Source organism: Delphinus delphis, chromosome 15 (assembly GCF_949987515.2).
Source record: "Delphinus delphis chromosome 15, mDelDel1.2, whole genome shotgun sequence".
NCBI classification, from domain to species: Eukaryota; Metazoa; Chordata; class Mammalia; order Artiodactyla; family Delphinidae; genus Delphinus; species Delphinus delphis.
Genome location: NC_082697.1, coordinates 49,501,164 through 49,518,532, shown reverse-complemented (window position 1 = coordinate 49,518,532; position 17,369 = coordinate 49,501,164). Strand labels below are relative to the sequence as shown.

At 54.2% G+C, this 17,369-nt stretch overlaps 1 long non-coding RNA gene and 1 other non-coding gene across 2 annotated transcripts in view; both read right to left on the bottom strand.

The window, feature by feature from the left end:
* Positions 1-13,017, bottom strand: part of LOC138414278 (uncharacterized) — a 41,360-nt gene extending 28,343 nt beyond the window's left edge. Inside the window, exon 1 of the long non-coding RNA XR_011246720.1 lies at positions 12,919-13,017. This is a non-coding gene — a long non-coding RNA (uncharacterized lncRNA). The remainder of the gene's footprint in view (positions 1-12,918) is intronic.
* On the bottom strand, positions 3,246-3,349 carry LOC132439077 (U6 spliceosomal RNA). The gene has a single exon (XR_009522306.1). It is a non-coding gene; the product is annotated as a U6 spliceosomal RNA (small nuclear RNA).
* Positions 13,018-17,369: the final 4,352 nt, after the last annotated feature.

Genomic DNA, 17,369 nt, shown 5'->3' with positions numbered 1-17,369 from the left:
GGGGACAGAAGAGCCTGAACACCTTCAGTCCAGAGTAAGGATAGACCCACAAAGAGGGGCTCCCACCGGCCAAGGCCCAGACTCTGGGGCAGGAGCATGAAATAGGACATTGAATGAATGAATGAATGAATGGAGAGTCCAACAAGGAGCAAGACCTTTGGAGTTCTAAGGTTACGGCGGGGGAAAGAGGCATGGCGGACACGGTGCTGATGGACCATCACAGTGAACACTGCCAGAAACAAGCCACATGGAAATCACGCCCTCCCAATCCTGCTTAGGTGAACACGCGTGAACCCCCTGTCCTGAGGCAACATTAGACACACCCAAACTGAGGTCCCCACGAGGCCATAGTCCCCGCTCTTCAAAAGCTTAAGGTCACCAAGTCCAGACAGAGGGGACGGAGATGTTCGCATGCTGGCCTGTCCTCCAGGCCCACCATGCATCATGACTGACACAGGGTCCACCCAGGTGGGCTTGGGGCGTGCTGACTTGTCATAGCGCCTTCCCTTCCCAAAAGACCCTAGAGCACAGATTAGCTTTTATGTTGAATTTGCTTTGGCTTTTCCCTAAGAACTTGGTGACCCTCCCTCAGCACAGAGACCTCCCAGAATCCAGGGGGCAGGACCCAGAGGGAAGACCTCAAGGATATTTTGCTCCAGGCAAGACCTCTGCTCTCAGAGGGTGGGCGCGGGAGGTCTGCCTTCGGAGCAAGTTCCTCCCTCCCAGGGGTGCAGGCAGAGCCACAGCTCTGGGCCAGGGCCAGTGTCAGCTCTGGGCCAGGGCCAGGGTCAGCTCTGGGCCAGGGCCAGGGTCAGCTCTCAGAGAGAAGACCCTTCCTTTCTTCCCAGCCATCTGACCTATCCCAAATGGGCACCCCTCACAGTGTTTTCTAGGAAGCCATTTCTCCATCCTCTGATCCCCTGCGGCATCGAATGGGACCCCTGAGGCACTGTCACCCTCACTATGGCCAGGGCGGGGGCGCGGCAGGGGGGTGGGGGGGACAAGGAACCTGGTGTGTTTTCCGGGCCGGTGACAATGAAAGCAGACCTCCCCTAAACCCGACAGCCCGCTCGGCCCCTCTGCCTGTGGGGACTCACCCCGCGTGGCCCAGGCTGGGGCTCCAGGCAGCAGCGCCAGCTGGTGGAGCCGCAGCTCCTCCTCCAGAGTGTGCCCCCAGGCCCATCCTGCCTGCTCCCCACAGCTGCCTGGGGCAAGCTCGCTGCTTCTCTTCTCTGTGTGTATTTTCTCTGGAGCCCGACCCATGGGCTTTTCTGCATTCTCTTTGAGATAAAAATCAAAAACAAATCTTTAAAGACCATCTCCAAAAACCACAGAATGGCTGGAATTAAATAAAAATAAAGCTTGTGGTTTTCCTTTCAGGAACTTCCTGCTTATCTGAAATGCACAGAGTCAGCAGCACCTCGGAGCCCGGATGGAGGTTCCCGGGGTCTCAGCCTTGGGATGGGGGTCATCCCAGCAGGTGACTGGCCACCCTGTCCCGGTGTGCATCACGGGAGGGGGACAGTGGCCAGACCTGCTGGCCTAATGCCAATGTACACGTGTGTGCAGTCCACGTGGGGGCTGACGAGTGTCCCCAAATATCCACATCCACCCTGATCTGTGCCCAGACTGTTCTGTGTTCTTATGAGACGGTCGGACATGTGTGGGCACAGAAGAATAGCTCGGGAAGACAAAGTTTATTAGACTCAGGGGTCCTAGAGATGAGGCCACACATGCAGGGCCATGGGGAAACACCCGAGTGGAAGCAGGAGTCAGGGGGAGGCCTAGGAGAGCCTTTATCAGTTCCGGGGGCGCTGGGGTTGTCCCCAGCTGTCTGGTCCCTCTTCCTGGGTGATTAAGGGCAAGGGGGAATGTTGGCACCGTGTGTGAGAGGTGGATAAAGAGGTGGTGTGGGGTCTGGAAGCAAAAGATTTCTTAAGATGTCAAGACATCACAAGGTACAGAAAATTGTAAAACATGATGAATACAACCTGAATATCAGGTTATGACTTATTTGGAAACGGGGTCCTTGCAGACGTAATAAAGTGAAGGATCTTTAAGATGAGATCATCCTGGATCAGGGCGGCCCTCAATCCAACGACTGGAGTCCTGACAGAGGAGAAACCACGCAAAGATGGAGGTAGAGGCTGGAGTGACGCGGCCACAGCCCAGGGACACCTGGTGCCCCAGAGGCTGGACCCTCCCCCTTCCAGCCCCCGAGAGCCTCCACAGGCAGCGCAGCCCTGAGACACCTGAATCTCTGATTCAGGCTCCAGACTGCAAGAGAACCAGTGTTGTCTCGGGCCCCCAGTTGGTGATGATTTGTTGTTCCCTGAATCCGCGGTCCCAGAAACATTCCAAGGGATTTCGGCATCATCTTGAAACAGCCTTGAGAAACCAATAAAACTGTCCATTAAACTTTCCTTTCAGCTGCCATGAGAGCACCTTTGGGACGACATTAAAATTTGGGGGCAGGAGGACGGAAAGGATGCTTTTTGGTGGGTGCTGTTAGTCTGCCAAAACTGGCACCACAGAAGGATAATCGGGAGGTTTTCACCTGGAAAGCCTGTCGTTTATGACCAGGTCCTTCTGACCGCGTCCCGGACCACAGGTTCCTCCCAGGCGCCAGGTAACACATACTGGGATCCGCCCACGTCTGAATACAGCACAAAAATCTCCCTTGTTGCAAATGGAGAGCTTTCCCACACGATTAATTTAAGATGCCGGGACACATGGGGGCGAGGCATCTGAAACCTGCTCAAGATCTCTGCTGAATTCCACGTGGAATTTATGCGTATCTACGGATTGCCAGGAATAGATCTATCATACTAACGACTGCGGTCCTTAACAGCACTCACACACATCTAGTGGCAAGTAACAGAACTGCAGGAACAAAGGTGAAAAGGAGAATCTGGCAGCTTTAGAAGCAGTCTTGTGCTCATCACAAAATTCCCACCTGTACTTGTCTCTCCCTACCCTGAAGATCACTCTCTTAGAATGTATATTCCACGCAGCCTTATCAGCCAGGAAGACTTTGTCATACTTTCTGATCCACGTTAGTACTGTGAAATAAAAATGAGTTTTATTTTTAGAAAATTTTCCAAATGCAAACCATAACATAAAATTTAATGTGATTTTTCTTTCAGGCCATATTGTCTCAAAATCCTGACAGAGCCTCCTAGAGGTGGGGGCCGGGTACCCATCTGAAAATCACTCTTCTGGGAAAACTGACTTAATGATCATGAAAAGATATGGACTGCTTCACACACTTGCGTGTCATCCTTGCACAGGGGCCGTGCTAATCTCTGTATCGTTCCAGTTTTAGTGCACGTGGTGCTGAAGCCAACACCATGTGGAATTTAAACCAACACTCGCATGAATAACGCCAATGTCCGCGGCCCCTGTAAACAACAACCGCCTTAGGGGGCTTCCCCAATGTGTTTCATCAGCTCCTCCAGACCAATCTAAGTCTTAGTTTTTGTGCAGAATAATCTTTCTTCCTTGTATTGATGCGGGAAGAAATAATAGTTGTTTTCACAATTCACCATCCATACACGGTAACAGAAGACAGTCGCCTATCAGAACACAGCTTTGCTAAAAGTGGCTGGTTGGGAGGCAAACTCCTAATTGTACTTGGATGGGACAGTGGGTTAACTTTGCCAAGAAGGAGAGTTTGGAAGAGAAAAGAAGATACAGACAAGGAATCAGATTAATTTCTTTTGTGCAGCAAAATATTCTATCAGCTTACGGCTATAAAGTTCTAACAACTAACAAGCTTTACTGAAGAGAAGAAAGAAACCACACACTGGCCAACATGGAGCCCAAGGCCCAAAGCTGTCTTCGACTTGAAGAGATTGGAGCAAAAGCAAAGTCACTTGTGAAACAAAAGCAGAGAGGCTCGAAGGGAGCTGCACACATCAGTATTTTCAACGAATAAACATCCGCAGGCACCTGTTTGCTGGGAACCAAGAAAGAAGAGCAAAGACTTTAGAAAAAAGCAGGGAGTGAGGCGCGGGCCATGGGGACTAAAAGTCATCTAATTTTATCTGGCTTCTTTCCAACGGCAAAATCTAATCCATCATTTTCTCTGGGTGAAAGCTCTTAATGAGAATTTAGAAAGTGCAATTGAAATTCAGAATTCTCTGGGGATTCTGCTGGGAAGATATCTAACAGCCACACAAAACTCACCGCAGCCAAACCTGTCAAGAGAACAGACCACGTGGGAAGCCGTGGGGCTGTACCGTGGCTCCCGGACCTCCGTGCCCCTCGCCACCACAGGAAACATCCTCCTCCTGCTGGGGAGGAGGGGTTGGCTCCTCTAAGACCCCAGCTTACAGCTCTCAGCTCGTGAAACCCTATGGGAAGGGCCGGATGGAGAGAGGCGGCCTCTCAGCACCACACACTTGCACCCTTGACACCATCCCCTGTCCTCACTCGGACAGATGGGGAAGGAGTCTCGCTGGTCTCCCTCGTGCAACCATCACACCTGTCTAGTTCCGGACTTTTCCATCACCCAAAATGAAACCCCACACCCATTAGCAGTCACTCCCCACCCCCTCCCCCAGCCCCTGGCACCCGCTGATCTGTTTTCTGTCTCTCGATTTACCTGTCCTGGATGTTTCACACACAAGTGAACTCATGTCATGTATGTGGCCCTTTCTGTCTGGGCTCTTTCACTTAGAATAATGGTTTCAAGGTTCATCCACATTGTAGTGTGTCAGCACTTCATTCCTTTTTACAGCGGGATGATGCCCCCTTGTACGGATGACCACGTTCTGTTTATCCATCATTCGTCAATGGACACGGGCTCTTTCCACCTTACGGCTGCAGTGACTGTGCAGGAATGACCGTGGGCAGGCAGGTATGTGCTCAGGTGCCTCTTTTCAATTCTCGGGTGTGCACCCAGGAGTGGAGTTGCTGGGTCACCTGGTAACTCTGTGCTTAACCTTCTGAGGAACCTCCAGACTGTTTCCCACCAGCCATGCACGAGGGTTCCAATTTCTCCACATCTACGCCAGCACTTGTCATTTTGCATTTTTATTATAACCACCAGAGAGGGGGCAAATGGTATCTCGTGGTGGTTCTGATTTGCATTTTGCCAAGTATCTTTTCAGGTGCTTGGTGGCCATCTACCTATCTTCTCTGGGGAAGTGCATTTGAATAGTCTTTCTCCTGTTTCCACTTGCCTTTCTGTAGCCCTGTATGTAGGAGGCTTGGGCGTGCAGGGTCCCAGTACTCACGTGAGGCTCGCAGGGTCGTCCAGCATGCCCTCCAGTACACAGGCTGTGACCTTTGGTCAATGTTTGGAAACAGGGGGAGGGGTGATCTCAGCCTTTTAATGATCTCCTGGGTGTTCCCTTGTTAAGGATCTTTGATCAAAGGACATTATCATCCAGTATATTTTATATTTTATTTTCTCCTGGGAAGAAATGGACCCCAGTAATCCCAGAGCATAAGGAATGACCCAGAGGTCAGGTTGACACCTCAAGCTGAGTAATGTAAGACAGCAGCCAGGGCTTCCACACCATTGAAACCTGAGCCCACTGCCACCTCCAATCCCGGAGAGGGTTTGAAGAACCAAAATTCAACTGAAAAAGCCAGAAAACACGTAGTGATACCAGATGTCACCATTAAGCTTATAATAGTGACAAATAATTTTTCTACCACTTCCAAGTTGTGCCACCACGTCCATTCCCTGCACCACGAGCTCAGTATCTCCTTAATTTTCCGCCTTTGATAAACAGGCAATTCGGATTTGTTTCCACAAAAGCAGGGCCCACGCAAAATTCTCAACAGATGTACTCCAAGCACACACGATGCTAGAGAGCCGTGTTAAAGCATTTTGCATCTTAACTCTCTTACGTTCTGGAGTGTCTCGCCCTGAAAAACCAGCATGATTTAAGGGAGCTCCCCAAAATTCAGAAAATATGTTCTTCTGTATCTACGTGAAAATACGGGTATGACCTCTCACACTTGCAACCTGAACATTAGGTTTCCAATGATAAACATTCTAAATCATCTCAGCAAACCTCCGCCCAGCACATCTGCACCTGGTTAGGGTGTGGCTTCCAGAAGGAGGGGCAGACGTCCTGCACGCAGGTTGCTCCCAGCTCCTCCTGAGGGCAGAGGTCACCAGAGCTGGCTGAGGCCCAGTGGCTCCTGTTGGCTCAGGTGATGGAGCCAATGGACTCACTGTTCTCTCTGAGCGCCAAGGAGATGACAAGTTCAGGGTGCAGTGGGAGCACACAGCAAATTCCCCTTTTGTTTCCTATGTGGGACATTTTGAACCGAATTTAAACCAAACACAGGAAAAAGCTAAAATTTTTTTCAGTTTTCTGACACGTGTAGCCCCCAAGACGATGACGCATCGCCCGCCCTGTAGAAGGCACGCCCCTCCCTTCTCTACAACCCTTACCTGCCTTCGCTGGGACCTCTCTTCTCACTCACCTTCCTGCCTGACAATGTTTTGTTTCTGATGAAAAGCCATCTTTTGTCTGCCTAGGGGATCAATCTCCATCTTCCCACTCATTCTGGTGAGTTTTTGAGTGTGATGTCACACATAAGGGGAGGAGGGGCAGTCCCGGCTCCTGCCCTCACATCCCCATGCCCCCTCCACCCGCATCGCCTCACCCCACCTCCATGTCTGGCCAAGTTACGGAGCCTCTGTGGTGAAGGAAGCTGTAGGGTAGGAAATACCTTTTCCTTTACCCTCTCACGTTCAGTAACTGACGTGTGTGGACTAAACTGACAACAGATTTAACAGAAGAAAAAAGTTCATTCATATGCACATGGGAGCCAAGAAAAGTAGCTGGCTCAGTAAATGGTTTCAATTAGATGCTTATATACCTAATTTAATAGGGGAAAGGGAGCCGGGAGAAAAGCCTTCCTACAGGAAAAACAAGTCTCTTTAGGAAAGACAAACGGGTTTTAAGAGAACAATTGAAACATAAAAAGGTATGTGATAATGTCTCCGAGAAGGAACTTGGGATAGGATTTATTCACAGTATCGCCCCTGGAAGCAGACAGGCCCGACAGAAATTTACAGCAGCCTTATTTCCCAGAAGTTGCTCTTATTCAGATGAGGGACGCTCCAGAAAGGCCTCTTTCTGCATCTATTGATTCTCGAATGCCTTCAGCTCAAAATAAACCTCACGCCAAGGTGCTATATTTTGGCTCGGCATATCCTGATCCCCTTCACGGCCCTTAACCACACGTTTGCCCTGTCACCCAGCACTGGCCAAGTCCCCGGGGTCTGCAGGACTCGCTGCTGCACAGGCTCCATCTGCTCTTTCCTCCAAGACCAGGCCCAGCAGATCTTTTAAGGGCCACTCAATCTCCCACATGATTAGAACACCCAGTGAAGAAGGAACCAACAAGGGAGTGTGGCCCCCACGGCAGCCTGGGAGCCCATTGTGGAGCAGAGGAGAGGAACCGTGTCAGGTCCTCACTCCAGGAAGCCGGTGACAGAGGTGAGGAAGCGGGTGGCCAGACATGCCAGAGCCTCCCCCAACCCAGGCCGAGCCGGTGGCCCACGGTCCATGATACCCTAAGTACTGGTCACAAGAACACCCTCTGACAGAGACCCTTCAGCTGGCTGCTTCCTGGAACCCTGGCTATACCGATGCTGCTGAGCGGCTTGGATAAGCATCCTGCTCACATGTGCTGCCTCCCCATCACCTCCAGCATCCCGTCGCTCCAGGGTTTACTCTTCCAGTGAAACCATGGTTGTGTTTAGAGCCTCTGATAAAGTTTTGCGACAATAACAAAAGACAAGATTTCTGTCCTGATACATCAGATATTCTTCCACTTGGAATAAGATGAATAAATTCCCTTCCCCTTCCAAAATAAATAAAGACACAAACATTCTTAAATTCCTATACAAGACATGTGCTTGGAAATGCCTGAGACCTAAATATTTTGTCAATTCAGTACGTACTGGGGCACCAAAAAAGACCAAGCAGCGAGTCCTTTTATGATCCTCTAAATTATGTTTTGACTTTTGAGTTTATACACATCTTGTTTGTTTTTACACGGGACCCATTATATTCCTTCATATGTGTTTCTTTTCTAATATGAGAAAAACTAAGGAGATGAAATGGAATGTTATTACATTACAGTCCCACATGTTTCCACAGTCAAAGTCAGGTGGTTGGAAAGAATGGAGCTAGGACTGGGTCTATGGGATGGCAGTCTGGCATCCTCTAAATAAGTCCCGGCAGTTAGGAGTAGCTCCAGGACCTGGTTCAGTCAAGGCTGAAAAGTCCATCATCAACATCACCAACATCATCATCACCATCATCAAAATCATTGTCACCATAATCATCACCAATATCATCATCACCACTATCAGCACCACCATCATCACCATCACCATCATGATCATCATCACCATCACCACCATCATCATCATCACCACCATCATCATCATCACCACCATCATCACTAGCACCACCATCATCACCACCATCATCATCATCGTCATCACCACCATCATCAAAATCACCTTGGGGGCTTCCCTGGTGGCGCAGTGGTTGAGAGTCCGCCTGCCGATGCAGGGGACACGTGTTCGTGCCCCAGTCTGGGAAGATCCCACATGCCGCAGAGCGGCTGGGCCCGTGAGCCATGGCCGCTGAGCCTGCACGTCCGGAGCCTGTGCTCCGCAACGGGAGAGGCCACAACAGTGAGAGGCCCGCGTACCGCAAAAAAAAAAAAAAAAAAAAAAATCACCTTGGGGTGACACTTACACAGCACTGACCATTAGCCCCTTCCATGATTTAATTTATCTAATCCTCACACCCTGTGGGGTTAACCCCAGTCCACAAGTGAGGAAACGAGGGCACAGAGAAGTTGAAGCCACACAGCCAGGAGGAGACAACACCAGAATGTGAACCCCAGCAGTCTGGCTCCAAAATAAGGCCCATCCCTGAAACACCAGACCATTTGTGAGCCCAGCTCCCAGGGCACAGAAGGCTCCTGGGAGCATGATCAGCAGGGGCCATCCTGCTTTCCTTTCTCTCACCTCCCTCTGTTTCTTACACAGCGAGCTCTGAGCTCTCCAGCAGTGAAATGGGGTAGCCTGTGTCATGCACAACCAAAGCACCTCTGACCCTCACTAGGGAGGGAGAAATGAGGCGTGTGGATATTGAAATGGGAAGGTCTGGCTGTTCACCCATGGCTGAAGCAATCCAGATGAGCCCAACTCAACACCTGGTTTGCTTTTCTGAAGACAAACAACAAAAAGTTCAATTTCTGGGGGGCAGGGCTGGTTCTGTTTCTGCTTTAAATGCTAAGCAGATTCCTCGGCTGGGCAGCCACGGGGCGAAGAGATGCACACAGGTGGAGGGTCTGGGAGAAGCCATGAGCCAACAGAAAAGAAGGGTCCGGAGACCGTCTCTCAAAGGCAGCAAGAACCTCTGCGACCACATCCTGCTGCCCGGGGGGTGGGGGGGCTGCCTCGGCGGGTCCTGCAGATGGGAAGACTGCCCATCAGCTGTGCCTGAGAGACAACAAGAAACAGAGGCTCATTAAGAACATTTATGAAAAGCCAGGAGCCTCGATCCTCACTCAGCATCCTCACTCATTAAGGACATGTCAGTGGAGAGTGGAGCCAAACATTCTTTTTCTAGGAAGGAAACAGGCTTTTCCACAAACCAGTTGTCACCAGGACAATGAGGGGTAAGGCCCAGACTGCCATACAGTTCCAGGCTGCTCCCACCCCAAGTGCTGGGAAGGTGACAGGGACAGCCTGGAGTGGGGCCCCCACCTCCCAATCCAGCCCAGAGTATCCACCAGCCCCTACAGTCACCACCTCGTCAGTGCACACACCCATGCTCCCCAACACCCCTCCTGCCTGCTCCCTGTGGAGCCTGGCCCTCAGCAGGAGCTGGTCACCCATGACTAGCACCATCGGGGGCCTCAGAGCCTCATGGGGATCCTGAGGGGCAAAGCAGGTGAAAGCAGTGGCTCAAGGCCCTGAGGCCAGAGTGAGGCCTCCCAGAAAAGCCAAAGGGGGAGTCTGAGGAGACGACAGCCTGAACTCACAATCCCATTAGCTCACCTGAGAGCAAGCCCAGCGGGGAGACAGCAGGCTGGTTGCCCACTGGATCCAGGGAACATGGGCTGAGCTGGGAGGACATGTGATCCCCGGACAGAGCTCAGCCACCAGGACCAAGGAGTCCCTCACCAAAGCAGAGCCTCGGCTCCCCCTGAGATGAGGCCTCAGACCACAGGGGCTGCAGGGCTCCTCACCAGGTGCTCCCACCAGATGCTCCACCAGATGCTCAAGGGTATTGGGCCTCCATCTCCCTCAGCCCTGCTTTGCTGTTGCTGGTTCTATGACACCACATGCTCTCCTGGCCCCGGGCTGCCATCCCCTCAGGCTCTCGCCCCTTCCCTCTCTCTTTCTCCCTTTGAGGAGGACAGGAAGGACCCTGTTCAGTACCTCTAGCCCCTCTCAATCTTAGGGGAGGGAAGCAGGACATACAGAAAGGTCGTGGTCCGAGCAGCAGTCACCATCTCTCTGCCTAACCATGAGAAAAACATCTGACAAACCCCAGTTGAGGGGCACCCTACGAAATCCCTGACCAGCACACCTCAGAATGGTCAAGGCCATCAAAACTAAGCCAGAGACCCTATCCCAGAGGAGCCCAAGAGATGTGAGGACCACACATCACGGGGGCCTGGCACAGGAAGAGGATGCTACTTAACACTGTGTTGGCGTTGGTTCATAACCGTGATGAGCGCACCTCACAAGCGCAGAGGTTAGTGACGGGGGGTGCGCAGGGCAGGGGACACACAGGGACTCTGTCTTTCCTGCTCAGTTTTTCTGTAAACCTAAATCTGCTCTAAGAAAGTTTTAATTAAGTCTATACTTAATTTTTTTAAGTAGCAAGATGTCCCCACAATCACAGCAGCCCAGTCTCTCCATAGACCCCAAAAGGTGAAAGGACCAAGACCCTCACAATCACCCAGTCTCTGACACAGACGGTGTCCTCTGGGAATCTCAAATATCTGGGCCTCAGCAAGACCAACAGGCAGAGTAACCTTGATTACAAATCAGATTTCCACAAGCTCATTTCTCCTCATAAAATTATACTAAATATTTTATGACTGACCCCCCTTATCTTCAACAAAAGGAATCAAAAAGCAGCAAATTTGGGCTTCCGTGGTGGCGCAGTGGTTGAGAGTCCTCCTGCCGATGCAGGGGACACAGGTTCGTGCCCCGGTCCGGGAAGATCCCACATGCTGCGGAGCGGGCTAGGCCCGTGAGCCATGGCCGCTGAGCCTGCGCGTCCGGAGCCTGTGCTCCGCAACGGGAGAGGCCACAGCAGTGAGAGGCCTGCGTACCGCAAAAAAAAAAAAAAAAAAAAAGCAGCAAATCAATGGGGACAGAACACCAGAAAGGGCATGAGTCAACCATACGTGGTTCACGAGGTGGGTCCAGGGTCATAGGGCTGCGAAGAACTATATGTTCTCACCCCTGACCTCTTGAAAGGGTACAGTGGGATATTCCAGAGGCTATGTACCTGACAGGCAAAGTCGGAACCGACTCAGCAGAAGCAGAGCCAAGAATGCAGCTCCTTTAAGAGATCTGCACAAACATAAAACGATGGGAAAATAATGCTGTTTTTCTTTAAAACGTGATGTTTACATGTAGTGGATTTATTAAGGAGAGTTAAGGGGTCCTGAGACCGAATTTGAAAGCTAGGTCCAGCGTTTGCAACGTAGGGAGGTGATTGCATGGGCCTGTGGCTCCACCTAGTGCCAGGCAGGGGACACGGGTGGCCCAGCCAGCCGAGGATGGAGCCACCTGACACCACCATACAAAGTCGTGGAGATTCAAGAGGTATCTTTTTGGGATTCGGGTGAATGTAACATGAAACTCTGTCCTGGCAGGGCTGCTGGGACCCTCCTCCGAGATGCAGCTCCACAGACCTCGGCACAAGACCGGCTCAGAGCCTCCAGACACCGCGGGGAGCACTCTCACCCTGCCATTGACGCATTTGCCCGTTAGAGATGGGCCCCCCAGAAGGTGGGACTTGGCTACCTGCACAACCCAGGCCCTGCCCAGGACCAGGCCAGGAGGCTTAAGGAGGGAGGGGCTGTGGAGGAACAAGGAGAGGCGGCCTCCAAGTTAGAACTCAGGGACTCACCAAGATAGGGTGGCAGTGGGGCCCCCTGTGGGTGTTGAGCAGCACCCCTAGCCTCCACCTCCAGACGCCACAACTACTCCCAGTGGGAGCCGCCATCTACACCCTAGCAGACGGTGGTGGGGCAAGATTGGATGTGGATCCCAGGAGACCAGCTTCACAGGTGTGCAAAAGGTCACGGCTCCTTTGCTGTGCCTTGATTCACCAAATTTTGTCTCCAACACGTCCCTCTCCCTCCCTGCAAGCCTGCTCTACTTGCTGTCCAAGCCACAGGCCACCGGGACAGCGCCCCAAGTCCTTAACTGACTCATGCTGGAATACAAGCTTTGTCCACCGTCACCTATCTTCCCAGCCTGTAAGTTTTACACAAAACTGCCTGGTGTCCACTCCATGACACACCTCAAAAAGCACCTGGAACAATAATTAAGTGGCTAGCTCAGGTTTCCAGAACAGCCCTTTAGGAGGGAGGGAGGGTGTCCCTCGAAAGGGGCAACGTGGGGAGGGGAGACTTGAGAGGGAGGACCTGAGGAAGGGTCCTGAGAGGGGGGGACCTGCGAGGGGGGACATGGGTGGGGGGACCTGAGAGGGAGGACCTGAGAGGAGGGACCTGAGGCAGGGGACCTGAGAGGGGGGACATGGGTCAGGCAGAGGCACCCTGCCGGCTCTGTCGCCTGACTCTAACATCGCCCCTTTTTTCACGGAGTCCCGCGGCCGTTCACGCTCACCAATGCTGCCGTGAGGGTGTCCGGCCCCCTCAAAGGTCACCTACCATAACTTGACAGGAGCCTGGGAAGCCAGATCAAGGGAACACCTGAGAGTCACAGACGTGACAACACCGGCTCCCTCCACGCCACACTTCCGCCCTGAGGACGCCATCGCCCGGCTCCAAGATGGCTGCGCCACGCACGACGTCGTACCACAGAGGCCCCGCCCATCAGCCGGAGGGCGGGCCCTCTGAGCGCTCCGCCCCCTCCGCGCTTCGACCCGGAAGGGATCTCCCAAGCCGGCAGCGAGCTTCCAGTGCTACAGGCAGTTGAAAAAAGGGCAGCGGCGGGGATCGTGGACCTGCCCAGAGTTTGGCGGCCCGGAACCTCCTGCAGGGCCTTCCCTCGCGGAGCCGTACAGTACTTTCTTCATGATAAACACCCCACGTTAACACCAGTAAGACCGCCGGAAACCTTTGTTTGGCTCAAGCTTTCTAGATAAATGGGCCGTCAGCCTCCGTGCTAGGAGTCCTCGTCCAGTAAGGACTTTTGATAACGACATCTGTCGCGCGGGGTTTCCTGCCGAAATCCTGGCTTTGAGTGGAAGCCCACTGACCCTGTTCTACGGTCCCGGCGGCCAAGCGGCCAGGGCCCCGCGGTGCGTGGGCTCCTCCCGAAGCCGAGTGCCAAGAGCAGATTTGTCCTGGGTGAACCCGAGCAGCGAGCCTGGCACATCCTGGGGCCGTGAGCGTGGGGAGGGCCCGGCGGGTGTGCCCTCGGTGCCGCTCCCGCCCGTCTCCACCCCGCGAGCTCCGCTGCCCAGGGCGCGCTCCTTGCGTGGACTCCCGTTGGCTTCGTCCTCTCCCGTGTCACATGACAGACGCTCCGCCCCCCTCCCCGGGAGATTTAATTCCGGGGGTGGGAGGGGTGTCTAGATTCCTGTAACTCTAGTGTCTGCCTCTGAGGCTTCAAGTTCTGCACCCCATCTGGCCAGAGCAGCCTGCACAGACTGCATCTCCAGGTGGCAGACACGGCCCAGGGGAGGGAGCCCCACGCTGGACCTGGGAGGGGTCAACGTCCACAGTCCCCATGGAGACCTCACCCCCTGGCACAGGACGGGGGTCCTTTCTGGGAAGAGAGCTTTGTAATAGTTGAGGGTGCCCATTCACTCACTTGCACTGTGCAGTCACCAGAGCTTCTGCAGCTTCTGATGAAATGAGCAGATGGCCAGGGATTCCAGGTATTTGAGGGAAGTCACTAAATGAATGACACAACACCCACAGAAGAGGGTGGGACCTGGGCAAGCCCCAGAGCCTCAGTTTCCTGCTCAGCACAGGGGCCAGTTCATCAGACTACCCTAGACGGCGAGTAATGCTGGACATTGTCCTTGCCTTGGGAGGCGGCCCCTGCCTGACAGAGGTGTCTCCTCCCTTTGCTTTTGTGGAAAACCTCTGGGGACTGAAATTGTTTCTAGGAGGCCTCTTTCATCCACCCCCACGTGGTGGTCGTATTGCTTGGGACTAGAAGCACACGTGCTGAAGGTGCAAGTCCCACTGTGCTTGGCCACTGGCCCAAGGGCAGCGGGGGGGCGGGGGAGGGTGGCTGATAGGCTGGTCTGCACCTGTTTCCTCTGTGAGGCAGCAGAGGTGAACTGCTCCTGGAAGTGGCCCACTGCACTGGGCCAGCCTTGCTCCACCTCATCAGGGGGTGCATGTGTGGGGTCAGCTGTGAGACAGAGTGCGGGGGGCCCTCCACACGCCCCCAGCCCCACTCGCGTAGCTGCACGCTGCCGCTGCCCCATGCTCAGGTAGAACTCTCTGCAATGCTGCAGACCTGGGGGGTGCAAGTCAAGAGGGAAGGCTGAGAGCCATGCCCAGGCCTTTGTAAGGACACACCGGTGGCCCGATGTATGCGTCTGCCCCACTCACCCACCTTCGTGGTGCATGGCCCTTTGGGGGTGCAGACCGGTAGACTCACCAGCAATGCACAGGACCACTGAGTGGCATCGGCCTCATCAGGAGGGGACCCCCATGGCCTGTGGGCACTGGAGTGTTCGGTGCCTCGGAGTCCCGAGATACAGACCATGTGCGTCTTCCTGTTCCACATGCTGGCAGGAGCCAGCATCACAGGAGGACTGGAGCGGGCGAGGAAGGAGATGGAGTCACCTGTGGACCGCAGAGCCGTTAGAATAAACCACTTAACCAGAGTCACTTTCCTGAGACTTTATGACTCAGAGCTTGTGCCAACTAGAGCCCATGGTTCCCTGGAATCATTTGTTGTATATTTTGCACACATGAGTCTAACAGCTTAAATTATTTTTGAAAATCGTTTTCAAAGATTATCCAAGAACTACCTAGTTTTTTGTGAGCTCTTTAACTGGGTGAAATAAAGCTTCTTTGGTATCTTCCAGTCCCTGTGTTCGCTTCTGCTGGTTTTGTTTCCAGGGACAGGAAACAAGTAGGCACATCCCCCGGGGCCACTGTTACTGTGCCTCAGGAGCGTGTCAGCCTGTTGTAACACCAAGGGTCCCACACCCACCCTGGGACGGAGTGCTGTCAGGCTGGGCCCCCGCCAGGCCTGGGTCCTGCAGCATGGAACACTTGTCTTTTAGTTTCCTCACTGGAGGCCAGTTGTATGTAGGGTCTGACCTCCCCAAGGTCTGAAGCGAAGCTGCAGACACGGGGGAGGTGGTCTCACTCAGGCCTCATCATGCCTGCATGTGGGGCTGGATCTGCCCAGGCAGGGCACTCCATTGCTGGGGCACCATGTGGAAGAGAGCCCTGGTCTCAGGAGGACCCTGAGCAGGGAGCTGGGTCGCCAGCATGCCCAGAAGGGACCAGGTGAGAGGCCGGCCTCAGCTCTGGCCCCGCCCAGCAAGGCCATGGGTTGGAGTGGCATTGAGACAGCACCAGGCTGCAGGTCCCATCTGGTGGGGGCGTTTCCTGCCCCTGCTCCCTGAGCCCTCCTTGGGGACCCTGCCCAGAATGGGTCAGAGCACCCCATACACACCACTGTCTGATTCTTCCTGAGCACTAAACCTAGCACAACCTAGACCCTGCCTCAGGGTCTCACTGCACCTCCCCCCATGCCCACCCTGTCCCCAGGAGCCCAGCCCACACCCCCGCCCCAGTCAGGAGCCCTGCAGGTGTGGGGCCTGGAGCAGCCGTTTCTAGGCCAGTCAGGAGCCCTGTTGGTTCTCACCAGCAGCCCAGTTAGTGGAGATAATTTCAGAAAGGCTGCTGGTCTCCTGGGATCTGCTCTGGGCAACTGCAAGGTGGCGTCAGCTGGAGCACAAGCCGTCACTGCTTCTGGAGCGTCCTCCTCCCACCGCAAATCACTGGGCCTTTGCTCATTCCAGACCCACCCGGTACCCCTGGGGTTCACAAGTCCAGCCTCCCAGGAAAGTGAGAAATAGGAGTTGCTGGGTCCCCCAACTCTCACCAAGGACGGGAGCTTCACGGGCTCACATGAGCAGGCATGCGTCAGCTCGACCACCGCGTGGAGTTTTGGCCTCTGCCACATGAGGCCACCAGGGTCAGCACAGGGACCACTTCTGAACCCTGAGGGTCCACAGGGCAGCGGGTGTGACCAGCACTCACAGACAGGAAACAGTACCTCAGAGCAGGAGTGCAGACCCTGTGCCCCACACAGCTCCCTCCTGCAGGCCAAGCTCCCGCCATCCTGATGACTTGACGATGCCCAGGTATGTTCAAGTGTCATCACTAAGGCCTGTGTGCAGCTCTAAGGCTGATTTCAGCTGTGGTTACAGTGGAGCTCTCTGATCCACGGAGGAGAGCTCAAACAGCGCCTGCAATGCAGGCCCCGGAGCAGACCACAGGGGCCATGCCCTGCCGGGTCACACCAGGGCATCTTCCAGAGGACTCTCAGGACACTGTTGTGCCAGAACCTGGTCCTGGGTTCCCTGTTCTGCCCACACCCTCAAGGGAAAGGCATGGGTGGTGGCAGGCCCTGGCTGGCCTGGGTCTCAGTCTAAATCTTGAGCCAGTTCTGGGGGCTGACTCGACACCCTGCCCCGAGCCCCCACCCCTTGTGAGCTGGGCCCACAGCCACAGGAGAGCCCCAGGTAGCCCAAGCAACACAGTGCACGCCCAGTCACAGGGCACCCAAGGGGCCAGGCAGGGGGGTGGAGTGAGGCCAGCATTGCCAGCCATCTGCCCTGAGGAGGATGCTGGCACCCTTGGCTCTAAGCTCTCCAACCCCCATAAATCCATAATAAAAATAATCCCTACTTTTCCTAACATGGCCCAGTTCACGAAGTGCCTCCTGATCCGTCATCACACTGATGTGCCAGAGGGGCCGGGGAGGCGCAGCTGACCTTGTTTTATGCGGTCACAACAGGGAGGGCCCAGGAGCCCAAGGCAGGCAGGGAACACCCCCTACCCTGTCCTGCCTTCTGAGTGGGCGCAGAGTCAGCCAGGGGAGGCTGCAGGAGCACCTGCCGAGGGTCTGGCCCCGGCTGCCCTGAGGAGCTGTGGGGTCTGGCCTCTGAAGGGAT